Source organism: Phocoena phocoena, chromosome 11 (assembly GCF_963924675.1).
Source record: "Phocoena phocoena chromosome 11, mPhoPho1.1, whole genome shotgun sequence".
Lineage (NCBI taxonomy): Eukaryota > Metazoa > Chordata > Mammalia > Artiodactyla > Phocoenidae > Phocoena > Phocoena phocoena.
In genome coordinates this window covers 43,060,267-43,084,302 of record NC_089229.1, presented here as the reverse complement: position 1 = coordinate 43,084,302, position 24,036 = coordinate 43,060,267, and the positions used below count along the sequence as shown (strand labels likewise).

The window sequence follows — 24,036 nt, the reverse complement described above, 5'->3', positions numbered from 1 at the left end:
GCATATGGTCAATTTGTTACTCAAAGGATCTTTATCAAAGAAAGAAATGGTATATTTCTTCAGAAGACTGAATGACAAAAGGCAAGTGATTATGTAATTACAGGAGAAAAAGGATGAGTAGTAAACAACAAAAGAATAAGAAAAAGTAGCAGAAGCACATATTCATCCCTACTATCATTAACCTACTATCCTTAAGCACATAGGAAATGGGTTTACCCAGATTTAGGAATTTGAAAAAATTCTGCAATTCATAGATTGAGAGATGAATTTAAAATCAAATGAAACTCATAATGTTTAGTGCATAAATAATATCCTCATTAGTTTCAGGCCTTTAAGGAATTTCCACTTTAATATTATAGAGAATAATTTAATTTATATAAATATAAAACTAAAAATAGAACTACCTTTTGACCAAGCAATTCCACTCCTGGGTATATATCTCAAAAAACCAAAAACACTAATTTGAAGATACGTATGCCCCAATATTCATAGCAGCATTATTTACAATTGCCAAGATATGGATGGAACCTAAGTGTCCATAAACAGATGAATGGATAAAGAAGATGTGATGTATGTATGTATTATATATATATTATATATAATATGTATGATATATAATATATATATATACATAAAGCTACAATGGAATACTACTCAGCCATAAAAAGAATGAAATTTTGCCATTTGCAACAACATGGATGGATTTGGAGGGTATTATGCTTAATGAAATAAGTCAGACAGAAAGACAAATATTGTATGATATCACTGATATGTAAAATCCAAAAAATGCAACAAACTAATGAATATAACAAAAAAGAAACAGAGTCACAGATATAGAGAACAAACTAGTGGTTACCAGTGGGGAGAGGAATGGGACAGGAGCAATGTAGGAGTAAGGGATTAAGAGGTATAAACCATTGTGTATAATATAAGTTACAAGGACATATTGTACAACACAGGGAGTATGGCCAATATTTTATAATAACTAAATAGAGTATAACTTCAAAAATTGTGAATCATTATATTAAACACCTGAACTTATATTTTACATCCACTGTACTTCAATAAAAATAAGTAGCTAGGGACTTCCCTGGTGGCTCAGTGGTTAAGAATCTGCCTGCCAATGCAGGGGACATGGGTTCAAGCCCTGGTCCAGGAATATCCCACATGATGCGGAACAACTAAGCCCCTGCATCACAACTACTGAGCCCACGTGCCACAATTACTGACACCCACGTGCCTAGAGCCCATGCTCTGCAACAAAAGGAGCCGCCACAATAAGCCCGTGCACCACAACAGAGTAGCCCTCGCTTGCCGCAACTAGAGAAAGCCCACCAATGAAGACCCAACGCAGCCAAAAAATTAATCAATCAATTAAAAAACCCAAGAAAACAAAAACACAAGATAGTACTTCACATCCATTAGGACGGCTAAAGTTAAAAAAAAAAGTAACTAAATAAAGAATGAGATATGTTCATGCAAAAGCCTGTACATGAATGCCTATATTAGCTTTTATTTTATTTCTAAAACTTGGAAATTACCAAGATATCCTTCAATAAGTGAATGGATAAACTGTGGTATATGCGTACGATGGAATACTATTCAATGATTTTTAAAATGAGCTATCAAACCAGAAAAAGACATGGAAGAAACTTAAATGCAAATTGCTAAAAGGCCAAACTATATATAGAGTAAAAAGATCAATAGTCCCAGGAGTTAGGGGGAGGGAGGGAAGGATGAATAGATGGCGCATAGGGGATTTTTAGCACAGTGAATATACTCTGTGTGATATTATAATGGTGGATATATGTCATCATATATTTGTCAAAACTGTAGAATGTACAACACAAAGAGCAAGTGTGAACTGAGGACTTTAAATAATAATAATGTATCAATATTGGTCCATCAATTGTAACAAATGTACCACTTTAATGCAAGATGTGGAAATGGGAAGAGAGGAGGGGAGAAGCATATGGGAACTCTCTGTACTTTCTGCTCAATTTTTCTGAAAACCTAAACTGCTCAAAGATAAATAAAGTATTTTTAAGGCCCATAAAAATGAGAAGAGAAAATAAAAGTACAGTAGTGAAGTAATTCTACCTTATAAAAAAAGCATTAGAAGCCTATATATAGCATGATTTTTAACAACAAGGACTTTGAAGAGAGCTCAACCAGCATTTCAATTGAAGCTTTGCTGTTTACCACCTGTTTGACCTTGGGAAAAAAAAGTTTCAACCTCTCAAAAACTAAGTTTCATCATTTACAAAATAGAGGTGATATCTGTACCTATTTCCCTCCCTTTGTTTTTTCTCAATATGGAATATTCAAAAAACTAGTAATGTCCTTTTATTTGTTCTTTTGGAAATAAAAGCAGCATCAAGTTATGAAATGGTTCAGTTTGAACCACTGGTTTAAATTACTACCTTCTGCCTATTCAAGTTCTGTAGTAGGAAAGCTTATTATTTACATTATTATGAATATGTGCAATTCAGAAGTCTTGCTCATTTTCAAGCCTTAAAGAAGTGGTGAATTTATAGCAATAAGGCTCCAATCTGAACTTCATTAAGTAGAGGCAGTTCTCATCCAGATAAGGGCAACTTAAGGACATGATTATCTTATTGAATATTTCATATTAAAACACATCACCATGGGCTTCCTTGGTGGCGCAGAGGTTGAGAGTCCACCTGCCGATGCAGGGGACACGGGTTCGTTCCCCGGTCCAGGAAGATCCCACATGCCGCGGAGCGGCTGGGCCCGTGAACCATGGCCGCTGAGGCTGCGCGTCCGGAGCCTGTGCTCCGCAATGGGAGAGGCCACAACAGTGAGAGACCCGCGCACCGCAAAAAAAAAAAAAAAAAAAACATCACCAGCATTTAATAGAAGAGAAGTTTGAGAAGTATGAGAAGCCCTTTAAGTACTTACATGTTTTACTGGGCGCTTATATCACTATGCAATCTGTTGCTATTTGTAAAGTATTTATTTCACATTACTTCGATTGGTTGATTCAGGTTTTATTTCCATGGAGAACTACAGAGAAGCTTTTCGAACATTCTAAAACTCTCTTAAATCTGCTTTCTCTGTGGAATTCTTAAATTGTGTTGGTCTGGTACAAGGAATTATTTCTCAGAAATCATACTGGAAGAATTCTGAAGCTATACAAAACCATAAGCCTAGCGTTGTCTGAGAAAGGATAAGAGAGCTGTTGATTCAGAGTGGGGCTTTGCCCTCAGAGAACTTGGGCAGATTCTGTTCTCAGTGTCCTGCTGATTCATTGTTTGACCTCTCTCAAGAACTCTTCCTCGCTACGGGAAGAAAACGAGCAAAAGGTGTCAACATCTTCTACATTCTTTAATGACAACCTAATTAATAACCTTGCCTTATGATGCAAATCTGAAGCAGAAATATTGCTAAGAAATGCAAAGCATTATTATTATTTATGCAAAATGTGATAAGAAAACTGGAATGTATTAATTTGAAAAATTACGAGTAGTGTCTAGAGGGCTGGCACATATGCAAGGTGCTATTTGTGCTGAGATAAATTTACTTTCTATTTCTAAGATTCAAATGAGAGAAACAAATTGAATATTTCACACACAAATGCACAACTGTACAAGGCATCCAGGGATTTTGGAGTTGAATTTAGTTCAAAGTCAAATAAAGTTCAATTTTTGTACATTTTGCTTTATTTTGTCCATGAAAGGCCCAGCTGCTTGCCCAGCTGTCTATCAGTCATTCTCGATCATAGCTTTATTAGTGTGATTCTGTACTCCTGCTATATCCTTTGCAACTAAAAATTGTAGACATATATTTTCTTTGTTTGAGGGTCATACAGAAAAGCTTCTGACTCGATGAACACGAAGATTATAAAGAAGACATTATTTAAAGATTCTTATACAAAAATATGGCATTTATAAGAATTCAACCCTGATTGAGTTATTATGGCTTCCTTAGATAGTTGTTGAATGACCAATCATCTCAAGATAAACAACTCAGCTTGTGCTCAAATACTAGATTTCTATTATTCCCACTTCAATCTCAAGTCTCTATTGAATAACTTCAAATTAACAAACAAACAAAATATATCACAAGAAAGAATGTTATGTTTCTTAAGACCCATAATATTTGTCAGAATGAATAAAACAAAACACTTGCTGTGGAAAAGTGAAGGAATAGACCAGGATCAGAAGAACTTTCTCTGACCCCAAATGATGCTGTGATCTTTGGAAACTATCTGGACCTCCATTTACACATAACAATTGAGAATAGACTAGATGAATGTCTTTTCAAATTGTATTCCAGAACCTCTGGGTTCTATGAAGGTATTGTAGGGGAAGGTTAAGGTTACAAAAAAAGGAGAAAGAAAAGTTCGCACGGGTAGGATTTTCACTCCCCTTTTCATTAGAATCACTCTGCGCTTATTTTTCTTATTCTTGGGGATTATCATAAGATTTAATTTAACAAAAATGTTTCCTTTTCTACACATGCTTTAAATAATTAGGTTATTTCTATAGTCTTTTTTATATCTACCAGCCAAACTAGAAAAAAAATTCAATGATTTCAGACAAATCCTGATCAGCCTGTTCCTCAAACAGGTCTACATCAGAAGTTTGCCCCTCCTTTGGTTTATTTGTTGGTATTATGTACTTACTGTGCATGTCCACACAGCAAAACATATTCTAGCAATCCAAACCACCTGTAAAAGGCAGTAAGAAAATGTAAAACTCCATGAATCAATAAAGCTCCCTAAAGATATTACAAAAGAATATATAACTTTGCGTGCTGAATATAGAACTATTTTACATGGAAATAATATTTATATAAAATGTATGTACAGCACACGTATTTTTGGGTATCATGAAGTACTATATTTTCCTTTTTTATGAATCATATTGCTACTACCATTTCAGGGGTCCCCCTTCTTTACTGATTAGAGAGACTATACATTTAGAAAGTCTTAAAGTAGTATATTCACAGTGATTATAAAAATCCCAACTTATAGCACAAAAACTTGACTGCACTTATTTTTAATACATTTTTGTCTTAGGAAAAAACTTGACAAATCTAAGTATTAAATTAATATTCCTTATTCTTCTTAGATCATGAACTACAAGCTCTGTAGAAGCAGTTAATGATAAAGGTGAAATTAGGAGTTTAAGTAATCAGGTATCAAGAGAAATACAACATGAAAAATAGTAGGAATTATGAAGCAGTAAATGTGTTTAAATAAAGCAGATCTCCAAAATCATATATAAATATCAACTCAATTTGGATAATAGACTTAAATGTAAGAGCAAAACTACACAACTTCTAGAAGAAAATACGTTAAAAAAAATCTTTTTGAGGGCTTCCCTGGTGGAGCAGTGGTTGAGAGTCCGCCTGCCGATGTAGGGGACACAGGTTCGTGCCCCAGTCCAGGAAGATCCCATCTGCCGTGGAGCGGCTAGGCCCATGAGCCATGGCCGCTGAGCCTGCGCGTCCGGAGCCTGTGCTCCACAACAGGAGAGGCCACAACAGTGAGAGGCCTGAGTACGGCAAAAAAAAAAAAAAAAAAAAAAAAAAATCTTTTTGAAATTCTGTTAGACTCATCCTTAGATAGGACACAAAATTCAGGACTTATGAAGATAAATACATAAATAGGACTTTATCAGAAGTAGAAATCTTCCGTTTCCTGTTTTCATGCTAAAAACATGGCACGAGAGGCAACAAACTATAAGAAAATATTTACAAAATACATTATCAGTTAAAGAACTTGTATCTACAATATGTAAAGAATGCTTATAGCTCAATAATTTGAAAACCAACAGTCCAATCTAAAAAGGAACAAAAGATTTGAACAGACACTTCACCAAACAAGAGAATAGGCACATGAAAAATGCTCAATATTATTAGTCATCAGGGAAATGCAAATTAAACCACAATGAGCCAACTACTAGAATGGCTAAAATTAAAACAAAACAAAAAAAGACAATACAAATTTCTGACAAGGATGCAGTAAAATTGAAACGCTCAAAAATTTCCTGGTGAGAGTGCAAAATGTTACAACTACTTTGGAAACCAGTTTGACAGTTTCTTATAAGGTCACAAGCATATCTACTATACAATCCAATAATTCATAGGGTAATTACCCAAGAGAAATGGAAACTTGTGTCAAAAAAGGTCCTGTACACAAATTCTTCACTCACAATTGCCAAAAACTGGAAACAACCCAAACTTCCAACAACAGTTAAATGGATAAACACATTGTGACAGATCCATACAGTGGAAACCTATACAACAATAAAAAGCAACAACACTAATGAATATCAAAAGTATTGTGCTGACTGAAAGAAGCCAGACACAAAAGAGTACACACAGTGTGATTCTATCTATTTGACATGTGGAATAGGGAGAGCAGTGATTTCCAGGGGCTGAGATGGCTGGCAGCGATGAAGGAAGAAAGATTGAACATAAAAGGGCATCACACTTTGGAGTGATGGAAATCTTCTATATTTTGATTGAGGTGCTGCTTCCAACTGTATACATTCACCAGAAATCATCAAACTCTGACCTGAAAAGGGTGCTCTTTTAAAATGAAAATTATACTTCAATAAACATCTTTTCAAAAAATAGATCTAGCTAATTGTGGTTTAACAATAAAGGGCTAGTTTTTAAAAAGTCATTATAGAAAGATATGCATAGACATAGGATTCATGGAATATTTCAGTTTACTCAGAGCTTTTCAGTATCACTTTAGAGAACCATGTGTGATTTGAACTTCCTTGGCAAAACCTATGGGGAACTAAAACAAGAAAAAAAAAGAAAGATAAAAAGATACCTCCAAACAAACAAGAAAAGCTGGAAGGAAGAAACTTACAAGACAATAAATGTTGGGACATATAACGCATATTAAAAGAGCAGTAGGGCTTTAGATAGCACAAATTCTCAGGGCTCCTATCTCAATTAACTCTGTAGTGCCTCTCATACCACACTTCCTTTCCTGTGGCCATTTCTGGCTGCTGAGAATGGAAGAGCATCTTCTTATGGGATTTGCTAATCCCCCAACTCCTCAATTCTTAAGCAATAGCCCAGAGGGCCCTCCAAGTCGGACCAGAGTTCTAAGAGTAAGCAATATGTCTATGTTGTGTTTTATTTTTAAGATCAAAGAGTTGTCTCTTAATGGAGCTAATTAGGGGAAGTACAGAAAAAATTAGGTTTATAACATGGTGAACTTTCAGTTTTCAGAAAGTGCCACTGCCCATGGAACATATCCCCTCCCATACAGGTTTACTGATAATGGATCTTTTAATAGAGAACAAAGCCTTCAATTTTATAAGATAATATGTTTCAAATAGGAATCTATGGAATGCAATGTTTTGATCTGAACTTTTCCCATATGATATAAAAATTTGTAACTAACACTTTCCTCAGCGCAGGTCTTCATAGCTGGAGGAAGAGCACTGGGACGTGAGATGCCTCCACTGAGTGCAAGCCTGACAGACAAAGCCTGGACGCCAAGAGGTGAAATTGAGAATGTCAAGACACATTCCAGCTTTCCCTAAAAGGGTGCTGAATTGCTTAAAAAATAATCTCCAAGGGCAAATCATAAGCTTTCTAAATGAAAATGATTAAAAGGGTTAAATCTAACTCCATGGAAAACAAGCCAAAGAATGTAATTGGAAATTTCCAACCATGAGTCAGACTAGATGTATGGGTTCTATATCCACTATTATGGTTCCCAAAAGTGTAGGGTTTTTTCTTTCCTTATTGTTATGTAGAATTATTAAGGAAAGCCTACGCTTTGTCCTTATCCATTTTCTTGAAACCTGACAATATAGCCATTCATAAAATTCCACCAGTAACTTTCTATAAGATATCAAAGCAAGGACAGCAGTTATATGTTCTGGGGATTGGTCCTTCTTCTTCAGTGCCATGGTTGCTGAGTAGTTGATTTACTTAGTATCAACCATTCTGTAGGACATTCTACTGGGTTACAAAAGATGTTACAAAAAACCCAAACGAACTTTTTGGCCAATCCAATATATCTGTTACCTCATTTGCTTATTATACTAGATCTCTGTGGTACAAATATGCCCCCATTTAAAAATGAGGTGGATAAAATTTAACATTAGTAACCTAAATCCACACAGCTAGTGGGAGAACTGGAACTACAAATCAGATTCCAAACCCCACACTAATCGTACAACATGACATTCATATACAGGGATCAGTACAATGTGTTCCCCACAAAACAGGAAGTGAAAGAAACAATACTAATAAGTATAATCAGACTAGTTCTATGACCACCATTATATCAATATATTTTACTTCTGAGCATAGTTTTTTTTTTTTAACATCTTTATTGGAGTATAATTGCTTTACAATGTTAGTTTCTGCTTTATAACAAAGTGAATCAGTTATACATATACGTATGTTACCATATCTCTTCCTCTTGCATCTCCCTCCCTATCCCACCCCTCTATGTGGTCACAAAGCACTGAGCTGATCTTCCCTTGCTATACAGCTGCTTCCCACTAGCTATCTAGTTTACATTTGGTAGTGTATATATGTCAATGCTACTCTTTCACTTCATCCCAGCTTACCCTTCCCCCCCCGTGTCCTCAAGTCCATTCTCTACATCTGTGTCTTTATTCCTGTCCTGCCCCTAGGTTCCTCAGAACCATTTTTTTTTTTAGATTCCATATATATGTGTTGGCGTACGGTATTTTTCTCTTTCTGATTTACTTCACTCTGTATGACAGTCTCTAGGTCCATCCACCTCACTACAAATAACTCAATTTCGTTTCTTTTCATGGCTGAGTAATATTCCATTGTATATATGTGCCACATCTTCTTTATCCATTCATCTGTCAATAGACAATTAGGTTGCTTCCATGTCCTGGCTATTGTAAATAGAGCTGCAATGAACATTGTGGTACATGACTCTTTTTGAGTTATGGTTTTCTCAGGGTATATGCCCAGTAGTGGGATTGCTGGGTCATATGGTAGTTCTATTTTTAGTTTTTTAAGGAATCTCCATACTGTTCTCTATAGAGGTTGTATCAATTTACATTCCCACCAACAGTGCAAGAGGGTTCCCTTTTCTCCACACCCTCTCTCGCATTTATTGCTTGTAGATTTTTTGATGATGGCCATTCTGACTGGTGTGAGGTGATACCTCATGGTGGTTTTGAATTGTATTTCTCTAATGATTAGTGATGTTGAGCATCCTTTCATGTATTTGTTGGCAATCTGTATATCTTCTTTGGAGAAATGTCTATTTAGGTCTTCTGCCCATTTTTGGATTGGGTTGTTTGTTTTTTTGATATTGAGCTATATGAGCTGCTTGTAAATTTTGGAGATTAATCCTTTGTCAGTTGCTTCATTTGCAAATATTTTCTTCCATTCTGAGGGTTCTCTTTTCATCTTGTTTATGGTTTCCCTTGCTGTGCAAAAGCTTTTAAGTTTCATTAGGTCCCATTTGTTTATTTTTGTTTTTATTTCCCTTTTTCTAGGAGGTGAGTCAAAAAGGATCTTGCTGTGATTTATGTCATAGAGTGTTCTGCCTATGTTTTCCTCTAAGAGTTTTACAGTGTCTAGCCTTACATTTAGGTCTTTAATCCATGTTGAGTTTATTTTTGTGTATGGTGTTAGGAAGTGTTCTAATTTCATTATTTTACACCAACCTGAGCATCGTTTTGAAACATGTCTAATTCACATATCAATTTAATAATAATAATACTCCTTGTGCAGTATATATACAGGTAAGGAAACTGATGGGATAATTAAGTAACTTGTCTAAGGTCATACAAAGTAAATGATAGAGCTAGGATTCAAACCTAGGCAGTATGACTCCAGTCTCAAGAATCTTACCACTAGCTTGAATGGCCCTTTAAGTAATAAAAGCATGTTCTCAATATTAATGGCAATTATTATAATCCATTAATTCAACAAACATTTTTTGAGTGCCTACCTTATGTCAGATCTTGATCTATGTGCCTGAGATGAAGCTAGAATCAAAACATATCAAGGCCCCTGACCTCAGGGAGGTTGTATTCCAGTGGGGAAGTCAGAAAATAGGCATCATCAATAAGTAAAATATATGGCATGTCAGTGCTTTAGAGAAAAAAATGTTAAGTAAGTGAAATAAGAAAGTCTAGGTGTATAGGAAGTGAAGATTTCCTATTGATATTTTAAATGTCACTACAGAGATGACATTTAAAGAGAGAGCTGCAGGAGATGAATGTGTGTAACATGTAGATGCCTGGGGGAAGAGCATTCTAGCCAAGGGAACAGCAACTGCAAGGGTCCCAAGGCCAAAAAATGCTTAACCTCTATGAGTAACATCAAGAATACCAGTGTGGCAGGAGCAGTATGAACAAAGGAATAGACTAACAGAAGTGAAGTCAGAGATAAATGGAAACCTAGGTCCAAAGAACCTTGGAAGGACTTTGGCTTTTACTTTAAGAGTAATGAGATGCCATTTTTGGATTTTGAGCTGAAAGGTGTTTTGGTCAAGAATGGACTAAGAGGGGAAATGTCAAGGCAGGAAGATCCGTTAGGTTATTGTACAAAAACAGGTAAGATGATAGTGGTTTGGATTTGGCTAGTGGTGGTGGAGACAGAGAGAAGTATCAAATTCCAGATATATTTTGAAGGCAGAGCAAATAGAATTTCCTGAGGAATAGGATATAGGAAGTAAAAGAAGAGAGAGAGGTTAAATTTGACTCCTGTGTTTTGGAGTCACAGGATAAAGTTGCCATATCTTGAGATGGGGAAGGCTTTTAGAGAAGCTGGTTTAGAGCTTACCAGAATTTCATTTGGGGTCATGTTAAGTCTGCAGTGATGACTATACGGCAACAGGAAGAGGATGTCAATTACAGCAGTTGAATACAAGACTGCAGAGTGTGGAGAAGAGGACTATATGCATGAACATATAGATGGAATTTAAATTTCTTAGACTGGAAGAGATCACCAAAGGGGGAACTAGAGAGAGTAAAATTTTGAGGACCTATCTCCTAGAGACTCAATCATTAGGACATTGGGCAGAGGAGAAAACAGCAGAAGAGACTGAGAAGGAGCAAAGAGAAGGTCAAGGGGAAATCAGACGACCTGTAAACCAATGTTTCAAGCAAGATGGAATGATCAATTGTGTGAAATGCTGTTGATAAGTGTTAGTGTTGCCAAGGATTAATGATTTCATCTTAGTTTTCACCTTAGTTTTAGCAATTAGAGGACTTCGGTTACCTTGAAAAGAGCAGTCTCTGTGAAATTGAGGGCTGAAAGCCTGAGAGTGGTAGATTCAAGCAAGACTAGTAAAATGGAGAATGTAGAGAGAAAAAATGGGCAACTCTTTTGAGAAAATTTTCTGTAAAAGAGCAGAGAAGTAAGGTGGTGGCAGGAAGAAATTATAGTATGTTTCTATGCTGATGAAAATTATTCCAAGGTAAGAGAAAAAGCAATGATAAACAAGAGAGAAAGGAGAATTGCTGGAGAGGTGTCACTGAGGAGAGGAGATGAACTGGATTCACTGAACAAGAGGAGAGATCGTTATCAGATGGGAAATGGGAAAGTTCATTCATGGAAACAGGAGGGAAAGCTAAGGATGTGGATATGGCTAATAGATGCAGACAGGTGGCTAGAAGCACATGTAGGTTTCTTTCAGATTGGTACTATTTTCTCAACAAAATATGAAGTGAATAAACTATACTACAAATACAATCACCACTAATATTGACTGAGCATCAGCTATGTAGCAGGCACAGAGCTGGGTCCATTAATTATGTGATTTAATACATCTTTTAGTTTAGATATTATCCCTACATTACTATGGTGTAAGCTGATGTCAGCAACAAAACAACGTATATATTCGATTTCAAAAATATATTTTTAATTCCACACATGTTAATATTTAAAGAAAGCCAAGAGTAATCAAACAACAATATATACTAAAAAATAGTAGTTTTTTGAATCAAGTCAATTTTCTGTTAGCAAATTGAAAGTTGTCTTTTTTTCTTTCATAATAAGAAGATAAACCAAAAAATAATATAACACAGGGATGTGAACAGAGTTGAAAACGTAGGAATAATCACTCATTATGAAAAGCTTTTCTTATAAAGTTCATTATAAAATCAAAAACATATAGAAATCAAATAATATTTTCCATCTTCTATGTATTATCTGAAATGTTTAGTCAATTTTATTAACTTCTGTCAGAAGAAGAAAAATTTTTCTAAGACTAATCTCCGATTAATGACATGGCCACTCAATGTTCTCAAGTCTTTGCTAGATTTATGTTTTCAGCTGAAGAGTGGAAGGAAAACATGAAGTGTGTCTTTTTATTTGACTATGTTTCTTGCAAATATCTTTCATATAACACAGCTATAATTTTTAAGTTTAAAAATCAGAAGAGTAAAAGGAATGTGATGATGCCAACCATAAAGAATATAAATTTTAGAATAAGTTGTAAGAGCAAACAAAGAAAAAATAAGGCCCAGGTCATTGATTTTTACCTTTTCTAAGCTATCAGGAAAAACTACAAAAGAATTACTTTTACCGGATGCATATTAAAACACAGAGCTCTCCAGATACTCTTATTTTCTGAAAGTAGCAAGCAGAATCCTGCATATAAACTTAATTTACTTTTAAATTCTGTATTCATATCACAAAAGATGAAAAAGAAAATTAAAAAACAAAACAGGGAAGAGAAAGAAGACAATTGCAGAGTAGAAAATAAAGTCACCAGAACTGTCCTTAGGCCTATGACCTCTGAGAGCTGACACATTACTTCAGTCAATAGTGAAAAAGAATGTTTGCTGAATAAATCAATCAATAAATATTGAGCAGATATTTGGAACAGCATTTTGGGTTATTTTCCACTTACCTCTTTAGAAAATGACCTCTCCGAAGCTAACTGAATATATCCAAGAAAAATTAATCAACAGCCTGAATCTTGACTCAGAATGACTAGTGGTTTAAAAAGCTGATATGCAATAGACCAATGTGACCTTCGGCAAGCTGATTAACCTCTCCAATCTTTAGTTTCCACATCCATCAAATAAGAAAATATATATTTTTTAATTTAATGAGTTATTATAGGGTAACTTGTGATAATATAAATAAACAGCATTCAGGAAGGGGTCTGGAACAAAACAAAATGAAACGTCTGCTGCCATGATTATGACCTCGTATAGCCTTTCCCAACCTCACTGTGATGATATATTTCTCCCTTCTATTTCATAATTTTTAATAGGTTCAGAAACATCCATGTACATTCTTTAGGCATCCCACCACCCCAACTACTTAGTTCCTTATATTTTCATATGACAGTGAATTTGAGAACAAATTTAATTAAAAATTAGAGGAGGAAAGAACAGTGACTAAAATTTGGTTCTGATTATAGATATATAAAATAATTACTAATATTTGAATATTTTTGTTTATCCTATCTTTTCTATGACTATTGAACTGAAGACTAGGGCAAGAAAAGGAGATGTTGCCATCTTTTTCCTTTTACCCCTCGACAGCTTCTAGAACAATTTCTCTAATATTGCTGCTTATCTATTTCACCTTAGAAGCAATTATTTTAAAAATACATTTAGAATTGGGACTACTGTTTACCATGACCAAGCCTTTAACTGCCCTTATCCATTCCAAAACAGCTGCTAAATTTCATGAAGCCAGCAATTACAATTTGCTCCCCCAAATCCTCACAGCTTCTTGTAAATGGATTCTTTGTTTAATTCCATTCTAAACCAAATAAGAAATGGTGTTTTCATGAATCCAATGTGGTAGTTTCAAGGCTGAGATAGTTTTGTTGGGCATGGAGATTTAAGCATTTTTTCTCAGAAGTCCAACTGAAATCAAGCTATCAGATACAGCCATTTAACTTTACAGTAAATACCATCCCTAGTATCTAGCAATACTTTCACATATGTGCTAGAAGGAAAGAAGGGAATATTATAGCAACTTTCACAATTTTTCTGCAATTAAGTTCAGGGTAACTCAGAAAGTAAGACAGTCACCTATTGGAAAGAGTACAAAGTTTAAAGTCCAGACAAACTGCAGTCAAAATCTGAGCCACTTACTCGTGCAACTGTGAGAGGGTTACTTACTTATCTAAGCCTCAGTTTCCTCACTTAAAGTGGGGCAGCTATTACATATCTAGTGCGATTGATGTGGTGATTAAAAGTAGATAATGCTCGACACATAGTAAACCCCATAAAAGGTATTATCTTTCATGTAAAACTGATCAATCTTATAGAAAGATCTGGGAGTTCTGGAGAGGCAGTGTCTCCTAAACTTTACCTTAATGCTCCCACCATACTCTCTCTTGCTCTATGGTTCAAGACAGCAGCCACTGAAGACAAACTGTTCACTCTCTGTGTTTTGATGGGAGTCCAGAAACCACTGCTCTGGGATGATTATTTGGACCTTCATACACCCAGAAATAACCTCATCCTTGAAAATCTGTGAGTTATTTTAGGGAAGTCATGCTTATGTGGGGTCTGAGAACCTATAGAGAAGCCATAATTGGAGCTACATTGCTAACGGTCTTTGAAGTTCGTGGAGTATTAAAGCTTACATTGCACCCCAGCAGGTCTAGGAGCACCCAAGAAGTTCCTTCATGGTGCCTCATCAGATTTCAAGTCCCCTGTCTATTCACCACAGGCCTAAAGGAACAAAAGTCATTTGGGCTCCCTTTCCTGGTTGGCCAGCACTTACAGGACCCTAATAATCTGATCTGATGGCTACCAACAAGCAATGAAACCCAGAAACCTCTGGGAGGACTTTCAAGTAGATGATCCCAAACTGAAGGCTTTGAAAAAATTCACTAAGAAGAGTCTGATGATGACTTGAAACTAGTAGAAAGCAATAAGACTATATAAAGATATCCTTTAGATCTTAAAATATAATCTGGAATTTTAAAAACATTCAGTAAAGGAAATGAGAGAGAAGATGACAACGTTTAGGGAAAGATCAATGAACAGGAATATCTCAAAACATACAAAAAATGGTACTAGAATATAAAAAGTCATGGGAGAACAGTTAAGAGTCTGAAGGAAAAATACAGGAGGTTTGATATGCAAGTAATAAGAATTTAAGGGCTTCCCTGGTGGTGCAGTGGTTAGGAATCTGCCTGCCAATGCAGGGGACACAGGTTTGAGCCCTGGTTCGGGAAGATCTCCCATGCCGCAGAAAAACTAAACCCGTGCGTCACAACTACTGAGCCTGCACTCTAGAGCCCACGAACCACAACTACTGAGCTTGAGCGCCTAGACGCCGTGCTCCGCAACAAGAGAAGCCACTGCAATGAGAAGCCCGCACACCGCAAGGAAGAGCAGCCCCTGCTCGCCACAACTAGAGAAAGCCCACGCACAGTAACGAAGAGCCAACACAGCAAAAGTATGGAAAATTGGTTATTTTTTTTTAAACATCTTTAATGGAGTATAATTGCTTTACAATGGTGTGTTAGTTTCTGCTTTATAACAAAGTGAATCAGTTATACATATACATATATCCCCATATCCCTTCCCTCTTGCATCTCCCTCCCTCCCACCCTCCTTATCCCACACCTGGGAGAATTGCTTCTTAAAAAAAAAAGAAAAAGAATTTCAGAGCAAGGAAAAGGAACAGTTGGAGGAGGGAGAATAATCAAGCCAACAATAGACAAAACATTTTCTCAACTGCAGAAACATTTGAACTGCAGATTGAAAAGATTCACCATGTCTCAGAAAAGACTAATGAAAAAAACATATTTTTATAAGTACTCTGGTAAATTATCCCAAATTCCTAAAATGAGGTAAATTCTTTTAAGCCTCCATACAAAGTAACTTTCACAATAAAAAGAATCAGAGTAGCATTCAAACTCATCTGAAATCCCAGAAGGTAAAAGAAGTTCATATTCACAGGCCCCTGAGAAAGGACTGTAATCAATAACCCATACCCAGATGAGACACCTGTCACCTGGGAAAAGAAAAGAAGTATATCTCTGGATACACAGGGAATCTGAGCTTATGTCACTCACGTATTCCCATTTGCAGAAAATATGAGAAGGTACCAAATATCAACTGAGCAAGACTGGAGACCTTGGGATCGGAAAAAATGAAGGGAAGAATGGTAAGACAGGAACCTCGTAAAGCACACAGATAAATCAGCAGACATGATAGCCATGATAAGGCTGATGATTGATATGTTATGTTGTAAATATGCATTCTTTTTTGGAAATATTTTAATGTAATGTTTTTAGTTATAAACTATGTTACATATATAAAAGCTATAAAGAATATTCACGAACCAAACACCTAACTACTCCAATACCTTGATTGTAGGCTACAATACCTCTGCCTTACTGTATCAGCAGAGACCACTATCATTTTCTTGCTTTTTTGAGTTTATGTTTTAAAAAATATATATGTATATTTCTATATGATACATTCTTTGCTTTTCTTGTTTATAAGATTTATAAAAACTGGTGTCAGACTATGCAACTTTCTAGACCTTACTTTTTATGCAGTAATATGCTCATTAAGTCCATGAATATTTTTATGTAGATGATCTGCTTTCACTGCAGGATATAATCGACTGCATGAACCCACTACACTGTTTGTCTTTTTTTTTTGTTGGAGAAACCTGGTCGTTAGCAGTTACAAACAGCATTGGTATAAGCAATTCTATTTATATTTCCTGGTGCAATAGTTTCTCTAGAAAACATACCAAGATAAATGTATCAATTTTTTGTATATTAATAAATATATGTTCTACAAGGTAATGCCAATTTCATTGTCACCAGTAGTGTATGAGTTTTCAGTGAAAGTTGTCAAGATTTGGCATTGTCACTAAATAATGAGTCTTAAAAGCTAGTGACACATTAAAAGAGAAAACTTATTAAGTCTGGAATTAAGAATATTAAGCTATCTCCTCAAAATCTAGAGACTTAAAGTGATTTAGGGAAAGATGGGAAATATATGCATTTTTTTTTTTTTTTTTTTTTTTTTTTTTTTTTTTTGTGGTACGCGGGCCTCTCACTGTTGTGGCCTCTCCCGTTGCGGAGCACAGGCTCCGGACGCGCAGGCTCAGCGGCCATGGCTCACGGGCACAGCCGCTCCGCGACATGTGGGATCCTCCCGGACCGGGGCACGAACCCGTGTCCCCTGCATCGGCAGGCGGACTCTCAACCACTGCGCCACCAGGGAAGCCCAATATATGCATTTTTAAAATATGTGCATTTAAATATGCATTTTGTGGACAGAGGCACATTATACTTGTTTCTTTTTTTACATAATAATCACAAAATATGAATATAAAAACTAATGATTAGGGCTTCCCTGGTGGCGCAGTGGTTGAGAGTCTGCCTGCCGATGCAGAGGTCACGGGTTCGTGCCCCGGTCCGGGAAGATCCCACATGCTGCGGAGCGCCTGGGCCCATGAGCCATGGCCGCTGAGCCTGCGCGTCCGGAGCCTGTGCTCCACAACGGGAGAGGCCACAACAGTGAGAGGCCTGCGTACCGCCAAAAAAAAAAAAAAAAAACCAAAAAACTAATGATTAGAATGGGAGTGTAAGCACCAGCAGAAATGAAAGATATATTAAAAGCTCTAAAATTATCAATTTAGACAGAAGAAATTCCCTATCAGTTTATAAAATAAGAAATAAGAATGAAGATAACTAGAAAAATTCAGAGAGCAGAATTAAAAATCATGCAATAAAGCTATCATTAGTTACATTAAACGTGACTGACTTGACTGCTGCTTTCCCCTATTACAGAAGAGGGGCTGAAAAAAAAGCACAAAAAAGCCCCTCTGTTGTTTTTTCTTTAAAAGTACACATAAAACAAAAAGTCTAAAAATAAAATGAGAGTCAGCTATTAGACAAATGCAAATAGAAGCAAAGCAGAAGTGACAATATCAGTAAAGTAGAATTTAAAGTCAAAGCATCAAATAGGACAAGAGGCATGTAATGTAATCATAAAGACGCAACTTACAAAGTTCTTCTATAAACTCTGCAGTTAAATATAAAAACTCGAACTTACTCAAAGTACAAGGTGACCTTGATAAACAATTATAGTGTGAGATGCTAATTTACATCTTTCTGAATAGAACAGAATACAGAGCAAAAACATTTGTTAAGGAATGAGGGGTCTGAAAAATACGATTAAAAAGCTCAGTTATGTTGATTTATATTTTCTATCCATCTCTGTATCTATCTAATTATGTCTTATACTGTAAGAACTGAAATTCTTTTCATGTCTTATGACCAAGGAATATTTACAAAAATGCATCACGTACTTAGGAATTAAAAATATTCAGTATACTTTACAAAGAATAAATCAACAAATAAACTTAGAAATGATAAAATCAATAGAGTAATTTTTCCTCACAATTGCATCCAACTGATCAAGAAAAATATGTACTTATTTTTCAAATAAAAGGCCACAAAATAGAAAATATATGAATGTCTATTATTAATCAATCAACCAATAAACTTAGCAATGAATTAATTGCAACCATACAAAGAATGAATACTGATAAAAGTCACCATGCCAAAAGCTAAAAATTTGAAAATGTGAGAGATATTGCTAACAAATGCCTATGGTATACAGATATTCTATCTTTTCTTGACAATCAGCCTTGCCTTGATATTCAAATAATAGGAATCAACCAATAAACTTAGAAATGATAAAAAGACAACTAAAAACCTTAGTACAATGGCATTTTCTAAATGTTTTTCTTAACCCTTGGGTCAAAGAAATAACCAAAACTAAATTTACAAAATGTATTTTAAGGGCTTCCCTGGTGGTGCAGTGGTTGACAGTCCGCCTGCTGATGCAGGGGACACGGGTTCGTGCCCTGGTCCGCGAGGATCCCACATGCCGCGGAGCGCCTGGGCCCGTGAGCCATGGACGCTTAGCTTGCACGTCTGGAGCCTGTGCTCCACAATGGGAGAGGCCACAACAGTGAGAGGCCCGCGTACCGCAAAAAAAAAAAAAAAAAAAGAAAGAAAAAATGTATTTTTATAAAGATTTATTTTAGAAAGAGCTAAAGATCTACTCAGAGGAAATCTGATAGACTTGAGTATCATCATTATTAATAAGTAGGAACTGAAAAAAATAACTTAGTGCTCATCTTAAGAAACTGGAAGGTAAAAAAGTAAATGAATGAATAAACCAGTAAAGTAAGAAGATGTAATTAAATACAGGTAAATACAGTTGGCCCTCCATATCTGCGGGTTCTGTATCTGCAGATTCAACCAACTACAGATTAAAAGTATTCAAAAATATAAAATTCCAGAAAGTTCCAAAAAGCAAAACTTGAATTTGCTACAAGCCAGCAACTATTTACCTAGCATTTACTTGTATTTGCAACTATTTACATAGTATTAGGTATTATAAGTAATCTAGAGATGATTTAAAGTAGACAGGAAGATGTGCATTGGTTGTATGCAAATACTACACCATTTTATATAAGGAACTTGGGCATCTGCAGATTTTGGTATCCGTGGGGGTCCTGGAACCAATCCCCCACAGATACTGAGGGATGACTACACTAAAATAAAAGAAATACAAAATTAAAAAGGAACTTCGACTTTCCAAACTGTCTTTTAGTATTTCATTCTAGCTGCCTTTATCATCAGTGTCCTTTAATCACATTTTACAGTTAACTACCATAACACTCATAATAATAAAGAGCCTGGAGTTTTTAGAAAGAGAGATGGTCATAATTCATCATTGTTACATTAGTTCACTAGAATAGGTCACAAATGCAAATGCCTAAAGAATTCAGGTAACTGACATAATTAAGTACATCAAGACAGGTCGGGGTATAGTAGGGAAAGATGTGCACTGCTGTGAATTGGAACACACAGGCTGATCACAGTGCTTCAGGGAAACACTGCCATGTGGGAGTGTGCGCCAGTGCAGCATATCTTCCAACTTTTCAAAAGATGTCTATTAACTCAATTTTGTTTTATTTTGTTTCGCTTTTACGTGAAATTACTTGGAAACTAAAAACATTTTAAATACAGTGAGGAACTATGCTATGTGAACTAAAACTGTTGGCCCAATAAAACAGATCTACAGCTAAACTCAGTCCATGGGCGACTTGTTAATCACCCTCTTCCTTACAGCCAAAATCTAATGTTCCCTAGGGTATTAGAGCAAACACATAAACAGGAAACACAGCGATTTCATTTTTAAAGTTCCTCGACAAACTACCCCATCAGTGTTGTGTGAAAAATTAGACACTTTTAAAATACTCTCATTGTTTAAAAAATAAACATTCTATAGACAAGATGAAGAAAATTATGAAAATATTGAATTCTCCATCCAATTCACACTAGATTTTGTATCTTTAATTTTTAGAAACCTTTTCTATTAAAATACAAAATGTCTGCTATAATTTCTTTTATAAATTAAAAAAAAATTTTTATTTTGTATTGGAGTATAGTTGATTAACAATGTGTTAGTTTCAGGCATACAGCAAAGTGATTCAGTTATACATATATATGTACCTATTCTTTTTCAAATTCTTTTACCATTTAGGTTATTACAGAATATTGAGCAGAGTTCTCTGTGCTATACAGTGTTATAATTTCTTTTTGATTAAGTTTGTTTATAACTTTATGTAACGTGAAAAAAAATGAACTACCACAAAAGATTGCTAATATCTTAAAAAAGAGTATCCAATTCTATTCTTTGCTTATGAAAATTATTCATAATTCACAAATTATTCTCCAACTATCATATATTAAGAAAAGAACAATATTTCAACTGAAGTTTTCTGAATTAATGCCTCCTTGATAGCAATGACTACTGAAGATTACATTTAGTTTAATAGAACTTCTAAGAACCAAAAGATTTTTTACATTTTCCAATTTTTTATGCTTTTCTTGTTAACCCTTCCTACAATCGGCCTGTCCCCATGTGTTTTATTACTACCTCAAGTCTGGCCATTCCGTGTTAATTCTATCTCATTTAAAAATTCTACTATGTTCTACTTTTTTCCCCGTTTTCTCCGTTTTTTACTTCTCTTTGAGCCAATATCATCTTCTTTTCCTGCTCAACTGCAAGTCCCTACGTATTTTCTCCACTTACTTGTACAATTGGAATGTACAACCAATGCAAGCCTGAACTTTGTTAATAGACAATATTGCGCAGAAGTGGGCATAGCACAAGTACCACAAAACATAACAAGCCACCAAACTACATAGCAGCCGTAAAATTAAGCATAAGGAGACCAACAGTCTAATAGAAATCTTTTTTTTTTTTTTTTTTTTTTTTTTTTTTAACGAAACCACTCAGACGGCGCCCTCTCCCTCTTTCTCTCCCTAAAGAAGAGAAGAACGATCATCAATGGCTAGCGACAGCTGCAAAGACAACGCCAAGAGCCAGCTTCACGCTCAGGAGAGAACACTGCGTCTCCTCCTCGTGGTTTCGGGTGCTCTACACGTTCAGAGAAACTTCTCTAGTAACGAACTATAGAAATGATCCCTGAAAGTATAGTCTTTCTAATAGAAATCTTAAGTACATAACTTTTGAATTAATTGTAACAATACAAAAGATGAATACTGATAAAAAGTCACCATGGCAGAACTAAAAATTTGAAAACATGGGAGATACTGCTAAAAAACGCCTAGAGTATACAAGTATTACTTCTTTCCTTAACAATCAGCATTGCCTTGATATTCAAATAATAGGAAATTGAAATGCTACAGAAAATTCTCAAATCTACACAAAGCAGAATCAAGTTAGTATAAGTAGGAAACCTGTATTCATTTTACTATATATCTCAAAAGATAAGCAATAAGTAACCACCCATAGTTCAGAAGACACCAAAATTAAGAAGCACGTTATATGGTAGAAAATTATGCTTATAATTATATATATACCAATATTTGAGCATCTGGAATGTTCAAAGTGAGTATATACATATGACGGTGCCTGCTATTTGATGAATTTAATTGCTTTAAAATCAATGTACTGACACTAATCAAAATTTCCATACCAAGGGATTTGGACCAGTAAGGTGAATGTACTTAATTTTCATAAGAAAAGATCTCAGCATTATCTCTTGAAGGTTGAATGCCCAAACTTGATCCCAAATGTATTAGTCATTTGGATATGCAGTCTGTGATCAACCGAATACTAAACCCACTATTTCCCCTGCACAGTAGTCCCCCTTATCTGTGGGGGATACATTCCAAGATTCCCAGTGGATGCCTGAACTGAAGACAGTATCAAACCCTATATTCACTATGCTTTTTCTTATGAAAAAGTTTAATTTATAAATTAATCATGATAAGAGATGAGCAACAGTAACAAATAGTAAAATAGAACAATTATAACAATCTACGGGTATAAAAGTTATGTGAATGTGGTCTCTCTATCTCTCTCAAAATATTGTATTGTACACAAATACATCTTAACTAAGCCCTTATCATGCACTGTGGCCATAACTTTTGCAGTTTGAGCTGTGACAGCAAAACTAGCCCAAATTTCTTTTTCCTTCTTCACAATTTCATGGGTAGAAGATTTGCTCTTGTCGTAGATCTTAGCAACCTCAGCGTACAATTTCTTTTCTTTCCTGATTAGGTCAAGAACTTTCACCTTGTCACTTAAAGGAAGCACTTTATGGCTTCTCTTTAGCATCTCTGAATTGCCAGCGTCACTACTCTTGCACTTTGGGGCCATTATTAAGTAAAATAAGGGTGACTTGAACACAAGCACTGCAACACTGCCACAGTAGATCTGTCTATTACGTGACTAACAGGTGGAATATGCTGGACAAAGAGATGGTTCATGTCCAGGGCAGGGACAGGACAGGACAGTGTGAGAATGGTACATAATTTAAAACACATGAATTGTTTATTTCTGGAATTTTCCATTTAATACTTTTGTAGCACGGTTGATGCAGGTAACTGAAACCATGAATAAGGAGGGACTATTGTAATTTTTCAAAGAAAGATAGAGAATTTAGTTCAGCATAATCTTCCAAAATAGTATTGCATTTAGGGCTTGTATTTATAAAGGAATCACACCATCCTATGCCAGAAATCCTGGCCTGTTAACTTCCCGACACTGCAACCCAACCTCCGTATCTCCAGCTCCAAATGTCGTAGCCATCCTCAATTCCAATGGAGGTTAGAATGGCTACGGATACACGGGCTGCCCACTATTTATGAGAAACTGTCACCTAAATCGCAGAAACCCATTTTTGCAAATTCACAATACAATAGAGACATGAGGGGGAAAAATACCTCTTATTCAGGGAGACCATCAAGATGGCAGAGGAGTAAGACGTGGAGATCACATTCCTCCCCACAAATACAACAAAACTACATCTACCTGTGGAACAACTCCTACAGAACACCTACTGAACGCTGGCAGAAGACCTCAGACTTCCCAAAAGGCAAGAAACTCCCCACGTACCTAGGTAGGGAAAAAGAAAAACAGAGACAAAGAATAGGGACAGGACCTGCACCTCTGGGAGGGAGCTGTGAAGGAGGAAAAGTTTCCACACAATAGGAAGCCCCTTCACTGGCGGAGACAGGGGTGGGCAGGGGGGAAGCTTTGGAGCTACAGAGGAGAGGGCAGCAACAGCAGTGAAGAGGGCAAAGGGGAGAGATTCCCGCACAGAGAATCAGTGCCCACCAGCACTCACCAGCCCGAGAGGCTTGTCTGCTCACCCGCTGGGGTGGGTGGGTGCTGGGAACTGAGGCTTGGGCTTCAGAGATCAGACCCCAGGGAGACAGAGGACTGAGGTTGTCTGCGTGAACATATCCAAAGGGGGGCTGGTGCACCACAGCTAGCGAGGAGGGAGTGCGGGAAAATGTCTGGACCTACCTAAGAGGCAAGAGACCATTGTTTTGGGGTGTGCGAGGAGAGGGGATTCAGAGCACTGCCTAAATGAGCTCCAGAGACCGGTGCGAGCCATGGCTATCAGCATGGACCCCAGAGACGGGCATGGGAGGCTAAGGCTGCTGCTGCAGCCACCAAGAAGCCTGCGTGTGAGCACAGGTCACTATCCACACCTCCCCTCCGGAAGCCTGTGCAGCCCACCACTGCC

The 24,036-nt window shown here is 36.3% G+C and overlaps 1 protein-coding gene and 1 non-coding gene across 10 annotated transcripts in view; both read right to left on the bottom strand.

The window, feature by feature from the left end:
• Positions 1-24,036, bottom strand: part of KCNC2 (potassium voltage-gated channel subfamily C member 2) — a 202,555-nt gene that overhangs the window by 57,886 nt on the left and 120,633 nt on the right. The gene's annotated exons all lie outside the window — the stretch shown is intronic.
• On the bottom strand, positions 21,264-21,477 carry LOC136131619 (small nucleolar RNA U3). The gene has a single exon (XR_010656359.1). It is a non-coding gene; the product is annotated as a small nucleolar RNA U3 (small nucleolar RNA).